General features: G+C 55.3%; 18 non-coding genes and 15 pseudogenes across 18 annotated transcripts; all 33 read left to right on the top strand.

Annotated features, from left to right (window-relative positions):
• The first annotated feature begins 259 nt into the window (after positions 1-259).
• Positions 260-379, top strand: LOC130338675 (5S ribosomal RNA; annotated as a pseudogene).
• A 658-nt stretch (positions 380-1037) lies between these two features.
• Positions 1038-1156, top strand: LOC130338443 (5S ribosomal RNA). Its single transcript, XR_008879134.1, has one exon. It is a non-coding gene; the product is annotated as a 5S ribosomal RNA (ribosomal RNA).
• Positions 1157-1456: 300 nt separating this feature from the next.
• Positions 1457-1576, top strand: LOC130338674 (5S ribosomal RNA; annotated as a pseudogene).
• Positions 1577-2234: 658 nt separating this feature from the next.
• LOC130338538 (5S ribosomal RNA) lies at positions 2235-2353 on the top strand. The gene has a single exon (XR_008879220.1). It is a non-coding gene; the product is annotated as a 5S ribosomal RNA (ribosomal RNA).
• Positions 2354-3005: 652 nt separating this feature from the next.
• LOC130338442 (5S ribosomal RNA) lies at positions 3006-3124 on the top strand. The gene has a single exon (XR_008879133.1). It is a non-coding gene; the product is annotated as a 5S ribosomal RNA (ribosomal RNA).
• Positions 3125-3424: 300 nt separating this feature from the next.
• LOC130338673 (5S ribosomal RNA) lies at positions 3425-3544 on the top strand (annotated as a pseudogene).
• A 661-nt stretch (positions 3545-4205) lies between these two features.
• Positions 4206-4324, top strand: LOC130338793 (5S ribosomal RNA). The gene has a single exon (XR_008879284.1). It is a non-coding gene; the product is annotated as a 5S ribosomal RNA (ribosomal RNA).
• A 300-nt stretch (positions 4325-4624) lies between these two features.
• LOC130338772 (5S ribosomal RNA) lies at positions 4625-4744 on the top strand (annotated as a pseudogene).
• Positions 4745-5403: 659 nt separating this feature from the next.
• On the top strand, positions 5404-5522 carry LOC130338441 (5S ribosomal RNA). Its single transcript, XR_008879132.1, has one exon. It is a non-coding gene; the product is annotated as a 5S ribosomal RNA (ribosomal RNA).
• Positions 5523-5822: 300 nt separating this feature from the next.
• On the top strand, positions 5823-5942 carry LOC130338672 (5S ribosomal RNA; annotated as a pseudogene).
• Positions 5943-6607: 665 nt separating this feature from the next.
• LOC130338537 (5S ribosomal RNA) lies at positions 6608-6726 on the top strand. Its single transcript, XR_008879219.1, has one exon. It is a non-coding gene; the product is annotated as a 5S ribosomal RNA (ribosomal RNA).
• Positions 6727-7374: 648 nt separating this feature from the next.
• On the top strand, positions 7375-7493 carry LOC130338518 (5S ribosomal RNA). Its single transcript, XR_008879202.1, has one exon. It is a non-coding gene; the product is annotated as a 5S ribosomal RNA (ribosomal RNA).
• Positions 7494-7793: 300 nt separating this feature from the next.
• On the top strand, positions 7794-7913 carry LOC130338671 (5S ribosomal RNA; annotated as a pseudogene).
• A 654-nt stretch (positions 7914-8567) lies between these two features.
• LOC130338440 (5S ribosomal RNA) lies at positions 8568-8686 on the top strand. Its single transcript, XR_008879131.1, has one exon. It is a non-coding gene; the product is annotated as a 5S ribosomal RNA (ribosomal RNA).
• Positions 8687-8986: 300 nt separating this feature from the next.
• Positions 8987-9106, top strand: LOC130338669 (5S ribosomal RNA; annotated as a pseudogene).
• Positions 9107-9763: 657 nt separating this feature from the next.
• LOC130338438 (5S ribosomal RNA) lies at positions 9764-9882 on the top strand. Its single transcript, XR_008879130.1, has one exon. It is a non-coding gene; the product is annotated as a 5S ribosomal RNA (ribosomal RNA).
• A 300-nt stretch (positions 9883-10182) lies between these two features.
• LOC130338668 (5S ribosomal RNA) lies at positions 10183-10302 on the top strand (annotated as a pseudogene).
• Positions 10303-10959: 657 nt separating this feature from the next.
• On the top strand, positions 10960-11078 carry LOC130338620 (5S ribosomal RNA). The gene has a single exon (XR_008879261.1). It is a non-coding gene; the product is annotated as a 5S ribosomal RNA (ribosomal RNA).
• Positions 11079-11378: 300 nt separating this feature from the next.
• LOC130338667 (5S ribosomal RNA) lies at positions 11379-11498 on the top strand (annotated as a pseudogene).
• A 657-nt stretch (positions 11499-12155) lies between these two features.
• Positions 12156-12274, top strand: LOC130338535 (5S ribosomal RNA). The gene has a single exon (XR_008879217.1). It is a non-coding gene; the product is annotated as a 5S ribosomal RNA (ribosomal RNA).
• Positions 12275-12922: 648 nt separating this feature from the next.
• LOC130338517 (5S ribosomal RNA) lies at positions 12923-13041 on the top strand. The gene has a single exon (XR_008879201.1). It is a non-coding gene; the product is annotated as a 5S ribosomal RNA (ribosomal RNA).
• Positions 13042-13341: 300 nt separating this feature from the next.
• LOC130338666 (5S ribosomal RNA) lies at positions 13342-13461 on the top strand (annotated as a pseudogene).
• A 653-nt stretch (positions 13462-14114) lies between these two features.
• LOC130338436 (5S ribosomal RNA) lies at positions 14115-14233 on the top strand. The gene has a single exon (XR_008879128.1). It is a non-coding gene; the product is annotated as a 5S ribosomal RNA (ribosomal RNA).
• A 300-nt stretch (positions 14234-14533) lies between these two features.
• LOC130338664 (5S ribosomal RNA) lies at positions 14534-14653 on the top strand (annotated as a pseudogene).
• Positions 14654-15310: 657 nt separating this feature from the next.
• Positions 15311-15429, top strand: LOC130338435 (5S ribosomal RNA). Its single transcript, XR_008879127.1, has one exon. It is a non-coding gene; the product is annotated as a 5S ribosomal RNA (ribosomal RNA).
• A 300-nt stretch (positions 15430-15729) lies between these two features.
• On the top strand, positions 15730-15849 carry LOC130338663 (5S ribosomal RNA; annotated as a pseudogene).
• Positions 15850-16506: 657 nt separating this feature from the next.
• Positions 16507-16625, top strand: LOC130338534 (5S ribosomal RNA). The gene has a single exon (XR_008879216.1). It is a non-coding gene; the product is annotated as a 5S ribosomal RNA (ribosomal RNA).
• Positions 16626-17273: 648 nt separating this feature from the next.
• Positions 17274-17392, top strand: LOC130338516 (5S ribosomal RNA). Its single transcript, XR_008879200.1, has one exon. It is a non-coding gene; the product is annotated as a 5S ribosomal RNA (ribosomal RNA).
• Positions 17393-17692: 300 nt separating this feature from the next.
• LOC130338662 (5S ribosomal RNA) lies at positions 17693-17812 on the top strand (annotated as a pseudogene).
• A 652-nt stretch (positions 17813-18464) lies between these two features.
• On the top strand, positions 18465-18583 carry LOC130338434 (5S ribosomal RNA). The gene has a single exon (XR_008879126.1). It is a non-coding gene; the product is annotated as a 5S ribosomal RNA (ribosomal RNA).
• Positions 18584-18883: 300 nt separating this feature from the next.
• Positions 18884-19003, top strand: LOC130338661 (5S ribosomal RNA; annotated as a pseudogene).
• A 659-nt stretch (positions 19004-19662) lies between these two features.
• Positions 19663-19781, top strand: LOC130338432 (5S ribosomal RNA). The gene has a single exon (XR_008879125.1). It is a non-coding gene; the product is annotated as a 5S ribosomal RNA (ribosomal RNA).
• Positions 19782-20081: 300 nt separating this feature from the next.
• Positions 20082-20201, top strand: LOC130338660 (5S ribosomal RNA; annotated as a pseudogene).
• The last annotated feature ends 642 nt before the right edge of the window (positions 20202-20843 follow it).

The following is a 20843-nucleotide window of genomic DNA, read 5'->3' as shown; positions in this document are numbered from 1 at the left end:
CTATGCCTTTTTTACATTCACTTTCTTAGCTGCACATTTGCTTCTTTTCTTCTTTTTTTATGGCCTTTCTCCCTTGTGTTGTTTATGTGACGTCACAGTACGGGATATGCTCCTACAGTCCTATCAGCTTGAGTCCCTGCACGTCCCCAGGGCTCACCTGCAATGTACGCAGGGGTGCGCTACCTGCTGTCCAGCCCTTTGCGCAACGGTCCGCGGCCTGGAGGAAAGCTGCTTGTGCGACAGAGTGGGGCCAGCCAGTGTCTACCGGCCACACCACCCTGGGTATGCCCGATCTCGTCTGATCTCGGAAGCCAAGCAGGGTCGGGCTCGGACAGTACTGGGATGGTTGACCTCCTGGGAATACCGGGTGCTGTAGACAGGTTGCGATGTTTCTTTACACTTTCTCCTCTGGCCCAGCCTGGGAAGGCACTTTCCCGAATATCCGGGGGGGGGGGGGCGAGATTTACGAAAACCTGTTTTGGGGGAAAAGTTGGCCCATTGCCCGTAAGCATCCAATGAGATGGCTTCTTCCAGTTTCAAAAAGGTAGCTAATAAAAAATGAAAAGAAGCAATGTGATCGGTTGCTACGGGCAACTGCTCCGCTTTTTCTCTGCGCAGGTTTTGACGAATCTCCCCCATTCAACTTGGGGCAAGCCAGAGCTGGAAGCCGCAGAGGCCTGTGTGCCGGTTTGCTGCTTGCTACTGTCAGCACACAATCCGTCCATCCAGCTCCATGTCCCGGCCAGAAAAGCTCATTGCCCCTGCAGCCAGGCATGTGTAAATATAAGAGTTAAAAGCAGCCCAGCCAGGAAATGGCCAGGCTTTGAGCAGGCTGAGGCTGAAGGGGCCAGCCCGAGCAAGGGCTCCCTGTGCAAAGCAGTTTGTGTACGTAAGCCATAGAGCCAGTGAGCTGAAGCAGCCTTGGAGCTGGGCTGAGTGCGTGGAAAGGAGGGGGGCAGGAAGCAGGCCCAGTGCTGAGCAGCAGGCAGGCAGGCAGGCTGCAGAGTAGAAGAGCTGCAAATGAGAGGCTCGTCTCTGCCTACGGCCACACCACCCTGAACACGCCCGATCTCGTCTGATCTCGGAAGCTAAGCAGGGTCGGGCCTGGTTAGTACTTGGATGGGAGACCGCCTGGGAATACCAGGTGCTGTAGGCTTTTTGCTTTTTCTCACTTCAACAAGCAGGGGTCAGTCTCCCCTATGCCTTTTTTACATTCACTTTCTTAGCTGCACATTTGCTTCTTTTCTTCTTTTTTTATGGCCTTTCTCCCTTGTGTTGTTTATGTGACGTCACAGTACGGGATATGCTCCTACAGTCCTATCAGCTTGAGTCCCTGCACGTCCCCAGGGCTCACCTGCAATGTACGCAGGGGTGCGCTACCTGCTGTCCAGCCCTTTGCGCAACGGTCCGCGGCCTGGAGGAAAGCTGCTTGTGCGACAGAGTGGGGCCAGCCAGTGTCTACCGGCCACACCACCCTGGGTATGCCCGATCTCGTCTGATCTCGGAAGCCAAGCAGGGTCGGGCTCGGACAGTACTGGGATGGTTGACCTCCTGGGAATACCGGGTGCTGTAGACAGGTTGCGATGTTTCTTTACACTTTCTCCTCTGGCCCAGCCTGGGAAGGCACTTTCCCGAATATCGGGGGGGGGGGGAGATTTACGAAAACCTATTTTGGGGGAAAAGTTGGCCCATTGCCCGTAAGCATCCAATGAGATGGCTTCTTCCAGTTTCAAAAAGGTAGCAAATAAAAAATGAAAAGAAGCAATGTGATCGGTTGCTACGGGCAACTGCTCTGCTTTTTCTCTGCGCAGGTTTTGACGAATCTCCCCCATTCAACTTGGGGCAAGCCAGAGCTGGAAGCCGCAGAGGCCTGTGTGCCGGTTTGCTGCTTGCTACTGTCAGCACACAATCCGTCCATCCAGCTCCGTGTCCCGGCCAGAAAAGCTCATTGCCCCTGCAGCCAGGCATGTGTAAATATAAGAGTTAAAAGCAGCCCAGCCAGGAAATGGCCAGGCTTTGAGCAGGCTGAGGCTGAAGGGGCCAGCCCGAGCAAGGGCTCCCTGTGCAAAGCAGTTTGTGTACGTAAGCCATAGAGCCAGTGAGCTGAAGCAGCCTTGGAGCTGGGCTGAGTGCGTGGAAAGGAGGGGGGCAGGAAGCAGGCCCAGTGCTGAGCAGCAGGCAGGCAGGCAGGCAGGCTGCAGAGTAGAAGAGCTGCAAATGAGAGGCTCGTCTCTGCCTACGGCCACACCACCCTGAACACGCCCGATCTCGTCTGATCTCGGAAGCCAAGCAGGGTTGGGCTCGGACAGTACTGGGATGGTTGACCTCCTGGGAATACCGGGTGCTGTAGACAGGTTGCGATGTTTCTTTACACTTTCTCCTCTGGCCCAGCCTGGGAAGGCACTTTCCCGAATATCGGGGGGGGGGAGATTTACGAAAACCTGTTTTGGGGGAAAAGTTGGCCCATTGCCCGTAAGCATCCAATGAGATGGCTTCTTCCAGTTTCAAAAAGGTAGCAAATAAAAAATGAAAAGAAGCAATGTGATCGGTTGCTACGGGCAACTGCTCCGCTTTTTCTCTGCGCAGGTTTTGACGAATCTCCCCCATTCAACTTGGGGCAAGCCAGAGCTGGAAGCCGCAGAGGCCTGTGTGCCGGTTTGCTGCTTGCTACTGTCAGCACACAATCCGTCCATCCAGCTCCGTGTCCCGGCCAGAAAAGCTCATTGCCCCTGCAGCCAGGCATGTGTAAATATAAGAGTTAAAAGCAGCCCAGCCAGGAAATGGCCAGGCTTTGAGCAGGCTGAGGCTGAAGGGGCCAGCCCGAGCAAGGGCTCCCTGTGCAAAGCAGTTTGTGTACGTAAGCCATAGAGCCAGTGAGCTGAAGCAGCCTTGGAGCTGGGCTGAGTGCGTGGAAAGGAGGGGGGCAGGAAGCAGGCCCAGTGCTGAGCAGCAGGCAGGCAGGCAGGCTGCAGAGTAGAAGAGCTGCAAATGAGAGGCTCGTCTCTGCCTACGGCCACACCACCCTGAACACGCCCGATCTCGTCTGATCTCGGAAGCTAAGCAGGGTCGGGCCTGGTTAGTACTTGGATGGGAGACCGCCTGGGAATACCAGGTGCTGTAGGCTTTTTGCTTTTTCTCACTTCAACCAGCAGGGGTCAGTCTCCCCTATGCCTTTTTTACATTCACTTTCTTAGCTGCACATTTGCTTCTTTTCTTCTTTTTTTATGGCCTTTCTCCCTTGTGTTGTTTATGTGACGTCACAGTACGGGATATGCTCCTACAGTCCTATCAGCTTGAGTCCCTGCACGTCCCCAGGGCTCACCTGCAATGTACGCAGGGGTGCGCTACCTGCTGTCCAGCCCTTTGCGCAACGGTCCGCGGCCTGGAGGAAAGCTGCTTGTGCGACAGAGTGGGGCCAGCCAGTGTCTACCGGCCACACCACCCTGGGTATGCCCGATCTCGTCTGATCTCGGAAGCCAAGCAGGGTCGGGCTCGGACAGTACTGGGATGGTTGACCTCCTGGGAATACCGGGTGCTGTAGACAGGTTGCGATGTTTCTTTACACTTTCTCCTCTGGCCCAGCCTGGGAAGGCACTTTCCCGAATATCGGGGGGGGGGGGGGGAGATTTACGAAAACCTGTTTTGGGGGAAAAGTTGGCCCATTGCCCGTAAGCATCCAATGAGATGGCTTCTTCCAGTTTCAAAAAGGTAGCAAATAAAAAATGAAAAGAAGCAATGTGATCGGTTGCTACGGGCAACTGCTCCGCTTTTTCTCTGCGCAGGTTTTGACGAATCTCCCCCATTCAACTTGGGGCAAGCCAGAGCTGGAAGCCGCAGAGGCCTGTGTGCCGGTTTGCTGCTTGCTACTGTCAGCACACAATCCGTCCATCCAGCTCCGTGTCCCGGCCAGAAAAGCTCATTGCCCCTGCAGCCAGGCATGTGTAAATATAAGAGTTAAAAGCAGCCCAGCCAGGAAATGGCCAGGCTTTGAGCAGGCTGAGGCTGAAGGGGCCAGCCCGAGCAAGGGCTCCCTGTGCAAAGCAGTTTGTGTACGTAAGCCATAGAGCCAGTGAGCTGAAGCAGCCTTGGAGCTGGGCTGAGTGCGTGGAAAGGAGGGGGGCAGGAAGCAGGCCCAGTGCTGAGCAGCAGGCAGGCAGGCAGGCAGGCTGCAGAGTAGAAGAGCTGCAAATGAGAGGCTCGTCTCTGCCTACGGCCACACCACCCTGAACACGCCCGATCTCATCTGATCTCGGAAGCTAAGCAGGGTCGGGCCTGGTTAGTACTTGGATGGGAGACCGCCTGGGAATACCAGGTGCTGTAGGCTTTTTGCTTTTTCTCACTTCAACCAGCAGGGGTCAGTCTCCCCTATGCCTTTTTTACATTCACTTTCTTAGCTGCACATTTGCTTCTTTTCTTCTTTTTTTATGGCCTTTCTCCCTTGTGTTGTTTATGTGACGTCACAGTACGGGATATGCTCCTACAGTCCTATCAGCTTGAGTCCCTGCACGTCCCCAGGGCTCACCTGCAATGTACGCAGGGGTGCGCTACCTGCTGTCCAGCCCTTTGCGCAACGGTCCGCGGCCTGGAGGAAAGCTGCTTGTGCGACAGAGTGGGGCCAGCCAGTGTCTACCGGCCACACCACCCTGGGTATGCCTGATCTCGTCTGATCTCGGAAGCCAAGCAGGGTCGGGCTCGGACAGTACTGGGATGGTTGACCTCCTGGGAATACCGGGTGCTGTAGACAGGTTGCGATGTTTCTTTACACTTTCTCCTCTGGCCCAGCCTGGGAAGGCACTTTCCCGAATATCGGGGGGGGGGGGGGGGGAGATTTACGAAAACCTGTTTTGGGGGAAAAGTTGGCCCATTGCCCGTAAGCATCCAATGAGATGGCTTCTTCCAGTTTCAAAAAGGTAGCAAATAAAAAATGAAAAGAAGCAATGTGATCGGTTGCTACGGGCAACTGCTCCGCTTTTTCTCTGCGCAGGTTTTGACGAATCTCCCCCATTCAACTTGGGGCAAGCCAGAGCTGGAAGCCGCAGAGGCCTGTGTGCCGGTTTGCTGCTTGCTACTGTCAGCACACAATCCGTCCATCCAGCTCCGTGTCCCGGCCAGAAAAGCTCATTGCCCCTGCAGCCAGGCATGTGTAAATATAAGAGTTAAAAGCAGCCCAGCCAGGAAATGGCCAGGCTTTGAGCAGGCTGAGGCTGAAGGGGCCAGCCCGAGCAAGGGCTCCCTGTGCAAAGCAGTTTGTGTACGTAAGCCATAGAGCCAGTGAGCTGAAGCAGCCTTGGAGCTGGGCTGAGTGCGTGGAAAGGAGGGGGGCAGGAAGCAGGCCCAGTGCTGAGCAGCAGGCAGGCAGGCAGGCTGCAGAGTAGAAGAGCTGCAAATGAGAGGCTCGTCTCTGCCTACGGCCACACCACCCTGAACACGCCCGATCTCGTCTGATCTCGGAAGCTAAGCAGGGTCGGGCCTGGTTAGTACTTGGATGGGAGACCGCCTGGGAATACCAGGTGCTGTAGGCTTTTTGCTTTTTCTCACTTCAACAAGCAGGGGTCAGTCTCCCCTATGCCTTTTTTACATTCACTTTCTTAGCTGCACATTTGCTTCTTTTCTTCTTTTTTTATGGCCTTTCTCCCTTGTGTTGTTTATGTGACGTCACAGTACGGGATATGCTCCTACAGTCCTATCAGCTTGAGTCCCTGCACGTCCCCAGGGCTCACCTGCAATGTACGCAGGGGTGCGCTACCTGCTGTCCAGCCCTTTGCGCAACGGTCCGCGGCCTGGAGGAAAGCTGCTTGTGCGACAGAGTGGGGCCAGCCAGTGTCTACCGGCCACACCACCCTGGGTATGCCCGATCTCGTCTGATCTCGGAAGCCAAGCAGGGTCGGGCTCGGACAGTACTGGGATGGTTGACCTCCTGGGAATACCGGGTGCTGTAGACAGGTTGCGATGTTTCTTTACACTTTCTCCTCTGGCCCAGCCTGGGAAGGCACTTTCCCGAATATCGGGGGGGGGGGAGATTTACGAAAACCTATTTTGGGGGAAAAGTTGGCCCATTGCCCGTAAGCATCCAATGAGATGGCTTCTTCCAGTTTCAAAAAGGTAGCAAATAAAAAATGAAAAGAAGCAATGTGATCGGTTGCTACGGGCAACTGCTCCGCTTTTTCTCTGCGCAGGTTTTGACGAATCTCCCCCATTCAACTTGGGGCAAGCCAGAGCTGGAAGCCGCAGAGGCCTGTGTGCCGGTTTGCTGCTTGCTACTGTCAGCACACAATCCGTCCATCCAGCTCCGTGTCCCGGCCAGAAAAGCTCATTGCCCCTGCAGCCAGGCATGTGTAAATATAAGAGTTAAAAGCAGCCCAGCCAGGAAATGGCCAGGCTTTGAGCAGGCTGAGGCTGAAGGGGCCAGCCCGAGCAAGGGCTCCCTGTGCAAAGCAGTTTGTGTACGTAAGCCATAGAGCCAGTGAGCTGAAGCAGCCTTGGAGCTGGGCTGAGTGCGTGGAAAGGAGGGGGGCAGGAAGCAGGCCCAGTGCTGAGCAGCAGGCAGGCAGGCAGGCAGGCAGGCAGGCTGCAGAGTAGAAGAGCTGCAAATGAGAGGCTCGTCTCTGCCTACGGCCACACCACCCTGAACACGCCCGATCTCGTCTGATCTCGGAAGCCAAGCAGGGTTGGGCTCGGACAGTACTGGGATGGTTGACCTCCTGGGAATACCGGGTGCTGTAGACAGGTTGCGATGTTTCTTTACACTTTCTCCTCTGGCCCAGCCTGGGAAGGCACTTTCCCGAATATCGGGGGGGGGGAGATTTACGAAAACCTGTTTTGGGGGAAAAGTTGGCCCATTGCCCGTAAGCATCCAATGAGATGGCTTCTTCCAGTTTCAAAAAGGTAGCAAATAAAAAATGAAAAGAAGCAATGTGATCGGTTGCTACGGGCAACTGCTCCGCTTTTTCTCTGCGCAGGTTTTGACGAATCTCCCCCATTCAACTTGGGGCAAGCCAGAGCTGGAAGCCGCAGAGGCCTGTGTGCCGGTTTGCTGCTTGCTACTGTCAGCACACAATCCGTCCATCCAGCTCCGTGTCCCGGCCAGAAAAGCTCATTGCCCCTGCAGCCAGGCATGTGTAAATATAAGAGTTAAAAGCAGCCCAGCCAGGAAATGGCCAGGCTTTGAGCAGGCTGAGGCTGAAGGGGCCAGCCCGAGCAAGGGCTCCCTGTGCAAAGCAGTTTGTGTACGTAAGCCATAGAGCCAGTGAGCTGAAGCAGCCTTGGAGCTGGGCTGAGTGCGTGGAAAGGAGGGGGGCAGGAAGCAGGCCCAGTGCTGAGCAGCAGGCAGGCAGGCTGCAGAGTAGAAGAGCTGCAAATGAGAGACTCGTCTCTGCCTACGGCCACACCAACCTGAACACGCCCGATCTCGTCTGATCTCGGAAGCTAAGCAGGGTCGGGCCTGGTTAGTACTTGGATGGGAGACCGCCTGGGAATACCAGGTGCTGTAGGCTTTTTGCTTTTTCTCACTTCAACCAGCAGGGGTCAGTCTCCCCTATGCCTTTTTTACATTCACTTTCTTAGCTGCACATTTGCTTCTTTTCTTCTTTTTTTATGGCCTTTCTCCCTTGTGTTGTTTATGTGACGTCACAGTACGGGATATGCTCCTACAGTCCTATCAGCTTGAGTCCCTGCACGTCCCCAGGGCTCACCTGCAATGTACGCAGGGGTGCGCTACCTGCTGTCCAGCCCTTTGCGCAACGGTCCGCGGCCTGGAGGAAAGCTGCTTGTGCGACAGAGTGGGGCCAGCCAGTGTCTACCGGCCACACCACCCTGGGTATGCCCGATCTCGTCTGATCTCGGAAGCCAAGCAGGGTCGGGCTCGGACAGTACTGGGATGGTTGACCTCCTGGGAATACCGGGTGCTGTAGACAGGTTGCGATGTTTCTTTACACTTTCTCCTCTGGCCCAGCCTGGGAAGGCACTTTCCCGAATATCGGGGGGGGGGGGAGATTTACGAAAACCTGTTTTGGGGGAAAAGTTGGCCCATTGCCCGTAAGCATCCAATGAGATGGCTTCTTCCAGTTTCAAAAAGGTAGCAAATAAAAAATGAAAAGAAGCAATGTGATCGGTTGCTACGGGCAACTGCTCCGCTTTTTCTCTGCGCAGGTTTTGACGAATCTCCCCCATTCAACTTGGGGCAAGCCAGAGCTGGAAGCCGCAGAGGCCTGTGTGCCGGTTTGCTGCTTGCTACTGTCAGCACACAATCCGTCCATCCAGCTCCGTGTCCCGGCCAGAAAAGCTCATTGCCCCTGCAGCCAGGCATGTGTAAATATAAGAGTTAAAAGCAGCCCAGCCAGGAAATGGCCAGGCTTTGAGCAGGCTGAGGCTGAAGGGGCCAGCCCGAGCAAGGGCTCCCTGTGCAAAGCAGTTTGTGTACGTAAGCCATAGAGCCAGTGAGCTGAAGCAGCCTTGGAGCTGGGCTGAGTGCGTGGAAAGGAGGGGGGCAGGAAGCAGGTCCAGTGCTGAGCAGCAGGCAGGCAGGCAGGCTGCAGAGTAGAAGAGCTGCAAATGAGAGGCTCGTCTCTGCCTACGGCCACACCACCCTGAACACGCCCGATCTCGTCTGATCTCGGAAGCTAAGCAGGGTCGGGCCTGGTTAGTACTTGGATGGGAGACCGCCTGGGAATACCAGGTGCTGTAGGCTTTTTGCTTTTTCTCACTTCAACCAGCAGGGGTCAGTCTCCCCTATGCCTTTTTTACATTCACTTTCTTAGCTGCACATTTGCTTCTTTTCTTCTTTTTTTATGGCCTTTCTCCCTTGTGTTGTTTATGTGACGTCACAGTACGGGATATGCTCCTACAGTCCTATCAGCTTGAGTCCCTGCACGTCCCCAGGGCTCACCTGCAATGTACGCAGGGGTGCGCTACCTGCTGTCCAGCCCTTTGCGCAACGGTCCGCGGCCTGGAGGAAAGCTGCTTGTGCGACAGAGTGGGGCCAGCCAGTGTCTACCGGCCACACCACCCTGGGTATGCCCGATCTCGTCTGATCTCGGAAGCCAAGCAGGGTCGGGCTCGGACAGTACTGGGATGGTTGACCTCCTGGGAATACCGGGTGCTGTAGACAGGTTGCGATGTTTCTTTACACTTTCTCCTCTGGCCCAGCCTGGGAAGGCACTTTCCCGAATATCCGGGGGGGGGGGGCGAGATTTACGAAAACCTGTTTTGGGGGAAAAGTTGGCCCATTGCCCGTAAGCATCCAATGAGATGGCTTCTTCCAGTTTCAAAAAGGTAGCTAATAAAAAATGAAAAGAAGCAATGTGATCGGTTGCTACGGGCAACTGCTCCGCTTTTTCTCTGCGCAGGTTTTGACGAATCTCCCCCATTCAACTTGGGGCAAGCCAGAGCTGGAAGCCGCAGAGGCCTGTGTGCCGGTTTGCTGCTTGCTACTGTCAGCACACAATCCGTCCATCCAGCTCCATGTCCCGGCCAGAAAAGCTCATTGCCCCTGCAGCCAGGCATGTGTAAATATAAGAGTTAAAAGCAGCCCAGCCAGGAAATGGCCAGGCTTTGAGCAGGCTGAGGCTGAAGGGGCCAGCCCGAGCAAGGGCTCCCTGTGCAAAGCAGTTTGTGTACGTAAGCCATAGAGCCAGTGAGCTGAAGCAGCCTTGGAGCTGGGCTGAGTGCGTGGAAAGGAGGGGGGCAGGAAGCAGGCCCAGTGCTGAGCAGCAGGCAGGCAGGCAGGCTGCAGAGTAGAAGAGCTGCAAATGAGAGGCTCGTCTCTGCCTACGGCCACACCACCCTGAACACGCCCGATCTCGTCTGATCTCGGAAGCTAAGCAGGGTCGGGCCTGGTTAGTACTTGGATGGGAGACCGCCTGGGAATACCAGGTGCTGTAGGCTTTTTGCTTTTTCTCACTTCAACAAGCAGGGGTCAGTCTCCCCTATGCCTTTTTTACATTCACTTTCTTAGCTGCACATTTGCTTCTTTTCTTCTTTTTTTATGGCCTTTCTCCCTTGTGTTGTTTATGTGACGTCACAGTACGGGATATGCTCCTACAGTCCTATCAGCTTGAGTCCCTGCACGTCCCCAGGGCTCACCTGCAATGTACGCAGGGGTGCGCTACCTGCTGTCCAGCCCTTTGCGCAACGGTCCGCGGCCTGGAGGAAAGCTGCTTGTGCGACAGAGTGGGGCCAGCCAGTGTCTACCGGCCACACCACCCTGGGTATGCCCGATCTCGTCTGATCTCGGAAGCCAAGCAGGGTCGGGCTCGGACAGTACTGGGATGGTTGACCTCCTGGGAATACCGGGTGCTGTAGACAGGTTGCGATGTTTCTTTACACTTTCTCCTCTGGCCCAGCCTGGGAAGGCACTTTCCCGAATATCGGGGGGGGGGGAGATTTACGAAAACCTATTTTGGGGGAAAAGTTGGCCCATTGCCCGTAAGCATCCAATGAGATGGCTTCTTCCAGTTTCAAAAAGGTAGCAAATAAAAAATGAAAAGAAGCAATGTGATCGGTTGCTACGGGCAACTGCTCTGCTTTTTCTCTGCGCAGGTTTTGACGAATCTCCCCCATTCAACTTGGGGCAAGCCAGAGCTGGAAGCCGCAGAGGCCTGTGTGCCGGTTTGCTGCTTGCTACTGTCAGCACACAATCCGTCCATCCAGCTCCGTGTCCCGGCCAGAAAAGCTCATTGCCCCTGCAGCCAGGCATGTGTAAATATAAGAGTTAAAAGCAGCCCAGCCAGGAAATGGCCAGGCTTTGAGCAGGCTGAGGCTGAAGGGGCCAGCCCGAGCAAGGGCTCCCTGTGCAAAGCAGTTTGTGTACGTAAGCCATAGAGCCAGTGAGCTGAAGCAGCCTTGGAGCTGGGCTGAGTGCGTGGAAAGGAGGGGGGCAGGAAGCAGGCCCAGTGCTGAGCAGCAGGCAGGCAGGCAGGCAGGCTGCAGAGTAGAAGAGCTGCAAATGAGAGGCTCGTCTCTGCCTACGGCCACACCACCCTGAACACGCCCGATCTCGTCTGATCTCGGAAGCTAAGCAGGGTTGGGCCTGGTTAGTACTTGGATGGGAGACCGCCTGGGAATACCAGGTGCTGTAGGCTTTTTGCTTTTTCTCACTTCAACAAGCAGGGGTCAGTCTCCCCTATGCCTTTTTTACATTCACTTTCTTAGCTGCACATTTGCTTCTTTTCTTCTTTTTTTATGGCCTTTCTCCCTTGTGTTGTTTATGTGACGTCACAGTACGGGATATGCTCCTACAGTCCTATCAGCTTGAGTCCCTGCACGTCCCCAGGGCTCACCTGCAATGTACGCAGGGGTGCGCTACCTGCTGTCCAGCCCTTTGCGCAACGGTCCGCGGCCTGGAGGAAAGCTGCTTGTGCGACAGAGTGGGGCCAGCCAGTGTCTACCGGCCACACCACCCTGGGTATGCCCGATCTCGTCTGATCTCGGAAGCCAAGCAGGGTCGGGCTCGGACAGTACTGGGATGGTTGACCTCCTGGGAATACCGGGTGCTGTAGACAGGTTGCGATGTTTCTTTACACTTTCTCCTCTGGCCCAGCCTGGGAAGGCACTTTCCCGAATATCGGGGGGGGGGGAGATTTACGAAAACCTATTTTGGGGGAAAAGTTGGCCCATTGCCCGTAAGCATCCAATGAGATGGCTTCTTCCAGTTTCAAAAAGGTAGCAAATAAAAAATGAAAAGAAGCAATGTGATCGGTTGCTACGGGCAACTGCTCCGCTTTTTCTCTGCGCAGGTTTTGACGAATCTCCCCCATTCAACTTGGGGCAAGCCAGAGCTGGAAGCCGCAGAGGCCTGTGTGCCGGTTTGCTGCTTGCTACTGTCAGCACACAATCCGTCCATCCAGCTCCGTGTCCCGGCCAGAAAAGCTCATTGCCCCTGCAGCCAGGCATGTGTAAATATAAGAGTTAAAAGCAGCCCAGCCAGGAAATGGCCAGGCTTTGAGCAGGCTGAGGCTGAAGGGGCCAGCCCGAGCAAGGGCTCCCTGTGCAAAGCAGTTTGTGTACGTAAGCCATAGAGCCAGTGAGCTGAAGCAGCCTTGGAGCTGGGCTGAGTGCGTGGAAAGGAGGGGGGCAGGAAGCAGGCCCAGTGCTGAGCAGCAGGCAGGCAGGCAGGCAGGCTGCAGAGTAGAAGAGCTGCAAATGAGAGGCTCGTCTCTGCCTACGGCCACACCACCCTGAACACGCCCGATCTCGTCTGATCTCGGAAGCCAAGCAGGGTTGGGCTCGGACAGTACTGGGATGGTTGACCTCCTGGGAATACCGGGTGCTGTAGACAGGTTGCGATGTTTCTTTACACTTTCTCCTCTGGCCCAGCCTGGGAAGGCACTTTCCCGAATATCGGGGGGGGGGAGATTTACGAAAACCTGTTTTGGGGGAAAAGTTGGCCCATTGCCCGTAAGCATCCAATGAGATGGCTTCTTCCAGTTTCAAAAAGGTAGCAAATAAAAAATGAAAAGAAGCAATGTGATCGGTTGCTACGGGCAACTGCTCCGCTTTTTCTCTGCGCAGGTTTTGACGAATCTCCCCCATTCAACTTGGGGCAAGCCAGAGCTGGAAGCCGCAGAGGCCTGTGTGCCGGTTTGCTGCTTGCTACTGTCAGCACACAATCCGTCCATCCAGCTCCGTGTCCCGGCCAGAAAAGCTCATTGCCCCTGCAGCCAGGCATGTGTAAATATAAGAGTTAAAAGCAGCCCAGCCAGGAAATGGCCAGGCTTTGAGCAGGCTGAGGCTGAAGGGGCCAGCCCGAGCAAGGGCTCCCTGTGCAAAGCAGTTTGTGTACGTAAGCCATAGAGCCAGTGAGCTGAAGCAGCCTTGGAGCTGGGCTGAGTGCGTGGAAAGGAGGGGGGCAGGAAGCAGGCCCAGTGCTGAGCAGCAGGCAGGCAGGCTGCAGAGTAGAAGAGCTGCAAATGAGAGACTCGTCTCTGCCTACGGCCACACCAACCTGAACACGCCCGATCTCGTCTGATCTCGGAAGCTAAGCAGGGTCGGGCCTGGTTAGTACTTGGATGGGAGACCGCCTGGGAATACCAGGTGCTGTAGGCTTTTTGCTTTTTCTCACTTCAACCAGCAGGGGTCAGTCTCCCCTATGCCTTTTTTACATTCACTTTCTTAGCTGCACATTTGCTTCTTTTCTTCTTTTTTTATGGCCTTTCTCCCTTGTGTTGTTTATGTGACGTCACAGTACGGGATATGCTCCTACAGTCCTATCAGCTTGAGTCCCTGCACGTCCCCAGGGCTCACCTGCAATGTACGCAGGGGTGCGCTACCTGCTGTCCAGCCCTTTGCGCAACGGTCCGCGGCCTGGAGGAAAGCTGCTTGTGCGACAGAGTGGGGCCAGCCAGTGTCTACCGGCCACACCACCCTGGGTATGCCCGATCTCGTCTGATCTCGGAAGCCAAGCAGGGTCGGGCTCGGACAGTACTGGGATGGTTGACCTCCTGGGAATACCGGGTGCTGTAGACAGGTTGCGATGTTTCTTTACACTTTCTCCTCTGGCCCAGCCTGGGAAGGCACTTTCCCGAATATCGGGGGGGGGGGAGATTTACGAAAACCTGTTTTGGGGGAAAAGTTGGCCCATTGCCCGTAAGCATCCAATGAGATGGCTTCTTCCAGTTTCAAAAAGGTAGCAAATAAAAAATGAAAAGAAGCAATGTGATCGGTTGCTACGGGCAACTGCTCCGCTTTTTCTCTGCGCAGGTTTTGACGAATCTCCCCCATTCAACTTGGGGCAAGCCAGAGCTGGAAGCCGCAGAGGCCTGTGTGCCGGTTTGCTGCTTGCTACTGTCAGCACACAATCCGTCCATCCAGCTCCGTGTCCCGGCCAGAAAAGCTCATTGCCCCTGCAGCCAGGCATGTGTAAATATAAGAGTTAAAAGCAGCCCAGCCAGGAAATGGCCAGGCTTTGAGCAGGCTGAGGCTGAAGGGGCCAGCCCGAGCAAGGGCTCCCTGTGCAAAGCAGTTTGTGTACGTAAGCCATAGAGCCAGTGAGCTGAAGCAGCCTTGGAGCTGGGCTGAGTGCGTGGAAAGGAGGGGGGCAGGAAGCAGGTCCAGTGCTGAGCAGCAGGCAGGCAGGCAGGCTGCAGAGTAGAAGAGCTGCAAATGAGAGGCTCGTCTCTGCCTACGGCCACACCACCCTGAACACGCCCGATCTCGTCTGATCTCGGAAGCTAAGCAGGGTCGGGCCTGGTTAGTACTTGGATGGGAGACCGCCTGGGAATACCAGGTGCTGTAGGCTTTTTGCTTTTTCTCACTTCAACCAGCAGGGGTCAGTCTCCCCTATGCCTTTTTTACATTCACTTTCTTAGCTGCACATTTGCTTCTTTTCTTCTTTTTTTATGGCCTTTCTCCCTTGTGTTGTTTATGTGACGTCACAGTACGGGATATGCTCCTACAGTCCTATCAGCTTGAGTCCCTGCACGTCCCCAGGGCTCACCTGCAATGTACGCAGGGGTGCGCTACCTGCTGTCCAGCCCTTTGCGCAACGGTCCGCGGCCTGGAGGAAAGCTGCTTGTGCGACAGAGTGGGGCCAGCCAGTGTCTACCGGCCACACCACCCTGGGTATGCCCGATCTCGTCTGATCTCGGAAGCCAAGCAGGGTCGGGCTCGGACAGTACTGGGATGGTTGACCTCCTGGGAATACCGGGTGCTGTAGACAGGTTGCGATGTTTCTTTACACTTTCTCCTCTGGCCCAGCCTGGGAAGGCACTTTCCCGAATATCCGGGGGGGGGGGGCGAGATTTACGAAAACCTGTTTTGGGGGAAAAGTTGGCCCATTGCCCGTAAGCATCCAATGAGATGGCTTCTTCCAGTTTCAAAAAGGTAGCTAATAAAAAATGAAAAGAAGCAATGTGATCGGTTGCTACGGGCAACTGCTCCGCTTTTTCTCTGCGCAGGTTTTGACGAATCTCCCCCATTCAACTTGGGGCAAGCCAGAGCTGGAAGCCGCAGAGGCCTGTGTGCCGGTTTGCTGCTTGCTACTGTCAGCACACAATCCGTCCATCCAGCTCCATGTCCCGGCCAGAAAAGCTCATTGCCCCTGCAGCCAGGCATGTGTAAATATAAGAGTTAAAAGCAGCCCAGCCAGGAAATGGCCAGGCTTTGAGCAGGCTGAGGCTGAAGGGGCCAGCCCGAGCAAGGGCTCCCTGTGCAAAGCAGTTTGTGTACGTAAGCCATAGAGCCAGTGAGCTGAAGCAGCCTTGGAGCTGGGCTGAGTGCGTGGAAAGGAGGGGGGCAGGAAGCAGGCCCAGTGCTGAGCAGCAGGCAGGCAGGCAGGCTGCAGAGTAGAAGAGCTGCAAATGAGAGGCTCGTCTCTGCCTACGGCCACACCACCCTGAACACGCCCGATCTCGTCTGATCTCGGAAGCTAAGCAGGGTCGGGCCTGGTTAGTACTTGGATGGGAGACCGCCTGGGAATACCAGGTGCTGTAGGCTTTTTGCTTTTTCTCACTTCAACAAGCAGGGGTCAGTCTCCCCTATGCCTTTTTTACATTCACTTTCTTAGCTGCACATTTGCTTCTTTTCTTCTTTTTTTATGGCCTTTCTCCCTTGTGTTGTTTATGTGACGTCACAGTACGGGATATGCTCCTACAGTCCTATCAGCTTGAGTCCCTGCACGTCCCCAGGGCTCACCTGCAATGTACGCAGGGGTGCGCTACCTGCTGTCCAGCCCTTTGCGCAACGGTCCGCGGCCTGGAGGAAAGCTGCTTGTGCGACAGAGTGGGGCCAGCCAGTGTCTACCGGCCACACCACCCTGGGTATGCCCGATCTCGTCTGATCTCGGAAGCCAAGCAGGGTCGGGCTCGGACAGTACTGGGATGGTTGACCTCCTGGGAATACCGGGTGCTGTAGACAGGTTGCGATGTTTCTTTACACTTTCTCCTCTGGCCCAGCCTGGGAAGGCACTTTCCCGAATATCGGGGGGGGGGGAGATTTACGAAAACCTATTTTGGGGGAAAAGTTGGCCCATTGCCCGTAAGCATCCAATGAGATGGCTTCTTCCAGTTTCAAAAAGGTAGCAAATAAAAAATGAAAAGAAGCAATGTGATCGGTTGCTACGGGCAACTGCTCTGCTTTTTCTCTGCGCAGGTTTTGACGAATCTCCCCCATTCAACTTGGGGCAAGCCAGAGCTGGAAGCCGCAGAGGCCTGTGTGCCGGTTTGCTGCTTGCTACTGTCAGCACACAATCCGTCCATCCAGCTCCGTGTCCCGGCCAGAAAAGCTCATTGCCCCTGCAGCCAGGCATGTGTAAATATAAGAGTTAAAAGCAGCCCAGCCAGGAAATGGCCAGGCTTTGAGCAGGCTGAGGCTGAAGGGGCCAGCCCGAGCAAGGGCTCCCTGTGCAAAGCAGTTTGTGTACGTAAGCCATAGAGCCAGTGAGCTGAAGCAGCCTTGGAGCTGGGCTGAGTGCGTGGAAAGGAGGGGGGCAGGAAGCAGGCCCAGTGCTGAGCAGCAGGCAGGCAGGCAGGCAGGCTGCAGAGTAGAAGAGCTGCAAATGAGAGGCTCGTCTCTGCCTACGGCCACACCACCCTGAACACGCCCGATCTCGTCTGATCTCGGAAGCCAAGCAGGGTTGGGCTCGGACAGTACTGGGATGGTTGACCTCCTGGGAATACCGGGTGCTGTAGACAGGTTGCGATGTTTCTTTACACTTTCTCCTCTGGCCCAGCCTGGGAAGGCACTTTCCCGAATATCGGGGGGGGGGAGATTTACGAAAACCTGTTTTGGGGGAAAAGTTGGCCCATTGCCCGTAAGCATCCAATGAGATGGCTTCTTCCAGTTTCAAAAAGGTAGCAAATAAAAAATGAAAAGAAGCAATGTGATCGGTTGCTACGGGCAACTGCTCCGCTTTTTCTCTGCGCAGGTTTTGACGAATCTCCCCCATTCAACTTGGGGCAAGCCAGAGCTGGAAGCCGCAGAGGCCTGTGTGCCGGTTTGCTGCTTGCTACTGTCAGCACACAATCCGTCCATCCAGCTCCGTGTCCCGGCCAGAAAAGCTCATTGCCCCTGCAGCCAGGCATGTGTAAATATAAGAGTTAAAAGCAGCCCAGCCAGGAAATGGCCAGGCTTTGAGCAGGCTGAGGCTGAAGGGGCCAGCCCGAGCAAGGGCTCCCTGTGCAAAGCAGTTTGTGTACGTAAGCCATAGAGCCAGTGAGCTGAAGCAGCCTTGGAGCTGGGCTGAGTGCGTGGAAAGGAGGGGGGCAGGAAGCAGGCCCAGTGCTGAGCAGCAGGCAGGCAGGCTGCAGAGTAGAAGAGCTGCAAATGAGAGACTCGTCTCTGCCTACGGCCACACCAACCTGAACACGCCCGATCTCGTCTGATCTCGGAAGCTAAGCAGGGTCGGGCCTGGTTAGTACTTGGATGGGAGACCGCCTGGGAATACCAGGTGCTGTAGGCTTTTTGCTTTTTCTCACTTCAACCAGCAGGGGTCAGTCTCCCCTATGCCTTTTTTACATTCACTTTCTTAGCTGCACATTTGCTTCTTTTCTTCTTTTTTTATGGCCTTTCTCCCTTGTGTTGTTTATGTGACGTCACAGTACGGGATATGCTCCTACAGTCCTATCAGCTTGAGTCCCTGCACGTCCCCAGGGCTCACCTGCAATGTACGCAGGGGTGCGCTACCTGCTGTCCGGCCCTTTGCGCAACGGTCCGCGGCCTGGAGGAAAGCTGCTTGTGCGACAGAGTGGGGCCAGCCAGTGTCTACCGGCCACACCACCCTGGGTATGCCCGATCTCGTCTGATCTCGGAAGCCAAGCAGGGTCGGGCTCGGACAGTACTGGGATGGTTGACCTCCTGGGAATACCGGGTGCTGTAGACAGGTTGCGATGTTTCTTTACACTTTCTCCTCTGGCCCAGCCTGGGAAGGCACTTTCCCGAATATCGGGGGGGGGGAGATTTACGAAAACCTGTTTTGGGGGAAAAGTTGGCCCATTGCCCGTAAGCATCCAATGAGATGGCTTCTTCCAGTTTCAAAAAGGTAGCAAATAAAAAATGAAAAGAAGCAATGTGATCGGTTGCTACGGGCAACTGCTCCGCTTTTTCTCTGCGCAGGTTTTGACGAATCTCCCCCATTCAACTTGGGGCAAGCCAGAGCTGGAAGCCGCAGAGGCCTGTGTGCCGGTTTGCTGCTTGCTACTGTCAGCACACAATCCGTCCATCCAGCTCCGTGTCCCGGCCAGAAAAGCTCATTGCCCCTGCAGCCAGGCATGTGTAAATATAAGAGTTAAAAGCAGCCCAGCCAGGAAATGGCCAGGCTTTGAGCAGGCTGAGGCTGAAGGGGCCAGCCCGAGCAAGGGCTCCCTGTGCAAAGCAGTTTGTGTACGTAAGCCATAGAGCCAGTGAGCTGAAGCAGCCTTGGAGCTGGGCTGAGTGCGTGGAAAGGAGGGGGGCAGGAAGCAGGTCCAGTGCTGAGCAGCAGGCAGGCAGGCAGGCTGCAGAGTAGAAGAGCTGCAAATGAGAGGCTCGTCTCTGCCTACGGCCACACCACCCTGAACACGCCCGATCTCGTCTGATCTCGGAAGCTAAGCAGGGTCGGGCCTGGTTAGTACTTGGATGGGAGACCGCCTGGGAATACCAGGTGCTGTAGGCTTTTTGCTTTTTCTCACTTCAACCAGCAGGGGTCAGTCTCCCCTATGCCTTTTTTACATTCACTTTCTTAGCTGCACATTTGCTTCTTTTCTTCTTTTTTTATGGCCTTTCTCCCTTGTGTTGTTTATGTGACGTCACAGTACGGGATATGCTCCTACAGTCCTATCAGCTTGAGTCCCTGCACGTCCCCAGGGCTCACCTGCAATGTACGCAGGGGTGCGCTACCTGCTGTCCAGCCCTTTGCGCAACGGTCCGCGGCCTGGAGGAAAGCTGCTTGTGCGACAGAGTGGGGCCAGCCAGTGTCTACCGGCCACACCACCCTGGGTATGCCCGATCTCGTCTGATCTCGGAAGCCAAGCAGGGTCGGGCTCGGACAGTACTGGGATGGTTGACCTCCTGGGAATACCGGGTGCTGTAGACAGGTTGCGATGTTTCTTTACACTTTCTCCTCTGGCCCAGCCTGGGAAGGCACTTTCCCGAATATCCGGGGGGGGGGGGGGCGAGATTTACGAAAACCTGTTTTGGGGGAAAAGTTGGCCCATTGCCCGTAAGCATCCAATGAGATGGCTTCTTCCAGTTTCAAAAAGGTAGCTAATAAAAAATGAAAAGAAGCAATGTGATCGGTTGCTACGGGCAACTGCTCCGCTTTTTCTCTGCGCAGGTTTTGACGAATCTCCCCCATTCAACTTGGGGCAAGCCAGAGCTGGAAGCCGCAGAGGCCTGTGTGCCGGTTTGCTGCTTGCTACTGTCAGCACACAATCCGTCCATCCAGCTCCATGTCCCGGCCAGAAAAGCTCATTGCCCCTGCAGCCAGGCATGTGTAAATATAAGAGTTAAAAGCAGCCCAGCCAGGAAATGGCCAGGCTTTGAGCAGGCTGAGGCTGAAGGGGCCAGCCCGAGCAAGGGCTCCCTGTGCAAAGCAGTTTGTGTACGTAAGCCATAGAGCCAGTGAGCTGAAGCAGCCTTGGAGCTGGGCTGAGTGCGTGGAAAGGAGGGGGGCAGGAAGCAGGCCCAGTGCTGAGCAGCAGGCAGGCAGGCAGGCTGCAGAGTAGAAGAGCTGCAAATGAGAGGCTCGTCTCTGCCTACGGCCACACCACCCTGAACACGCCCGATCTCGTCTGATCTCGGAAGCTAAGCAGGGTCGGGCCTGGTTAGTACTTGGATGGGAGACCGCCTGGGAATACCAGGTGCTGTAGGCTTTTTGCTTTTTCTCACTTCAACCAGCAGGGGTCAGTCTCCCCTATGCCTTTTTTACATTCACTTTCTTAGCTGCACATTTGCTTCTTTTCTTCTTTTTTTATGGCCTTTCTCCCTTGTGTTGTTTATGTGACGTCACAGTACGGGATATGCTCCTACAGTCCTATCAGCTTGAGTCCCTGCACGTCCCCAGGGCTCACCTGCAATGTACGCAGGGGTGCGCTACCTGCTGTCCAGCCCTTTGCGCAACGGTCCGCGGCCTGGAGGAAAGCTGCTTGTGCGACAGAGTGGGGCCAGCCAGTGTCTACCGGCCACACCACCCTGGGTATGCCCGATCTCGTCTGATCTCGGAAGCCAAGCAGGGTCGGGCTCGGACAGTACTGGGATGGTTGACCTCCTGGGAATACCGGGTGCTGTAGACAGGTTGCGATGTTTCTTTACACTTTCTCCTCTGGCCCAGCCTGGGAAGGCACTTTCCCGAATATCCGGGGGGGGGGGGGGGGGGGGCGAGATTTACGAAAACCTGTTTTGGGGGAAAAGTTGGCCCATTGCCCGTAAGCATCCAATGAGATGGCTTCTTCCAGTTTCAAAAAGGTAGCTAATAAAAAATGAAAAGAAGCAATGTGATCGGTTGCTACGGGCAACTGCTCCGCTTTTTCTCTGCGCAGGTTTTGACGAATCTCCCCCATTCAACTTGGGGCAAGCCAGAGCTGGAAGCCGCAGAGGCCTGTGTGCCGGTTTGCTGCTTGCTACTGTCAGCACACAATCCGTCCATCCAGCTCCATGTCCCGGCCAGAAAAGCTCATTGCCCCTGCAGCCAGGCATGTGTAAATATAAGAGTTAAAAGCAGCCCAGCCAGGAAATGGCCAGGCTTTGAGCAGGCTGAGGCTGAAGGGGCCAGCCCGAGCAAGGGCTCCCTGTGCAAAGCAGTTTGTGTACGTAAGCCATAGAGCCAGTGAGCTGAAGCAGCCTTGGAGCTGGGCTGAGTGCGTGGAAAGGAGGGGGGCAGGAAGCAGGCCCAGTGCTGAGCAGCAGGCAGGCAGGCAGGCAGGCAGGCAGGCAGG

The sequence above is a fragment of the Hyla sarda genome, unplaced genomic scaffold (assembly GCF_029499605.1).
Source record: "Hyla sarda isolate aHylSar1 unplaced genomic scaffold, aHylSar1.hap1 scaffold_523, whole genome shotgun sequence".
NCBI lineage: Eukaryota > Metazoa > Chordata > Amphibia > Anura > Hylidae > Hyla > Hyla sarda.
Note: the sequence above shows the minus strand (reverse complement) of the source record. Positions and strands in the feature narration are given on the sequence as shown.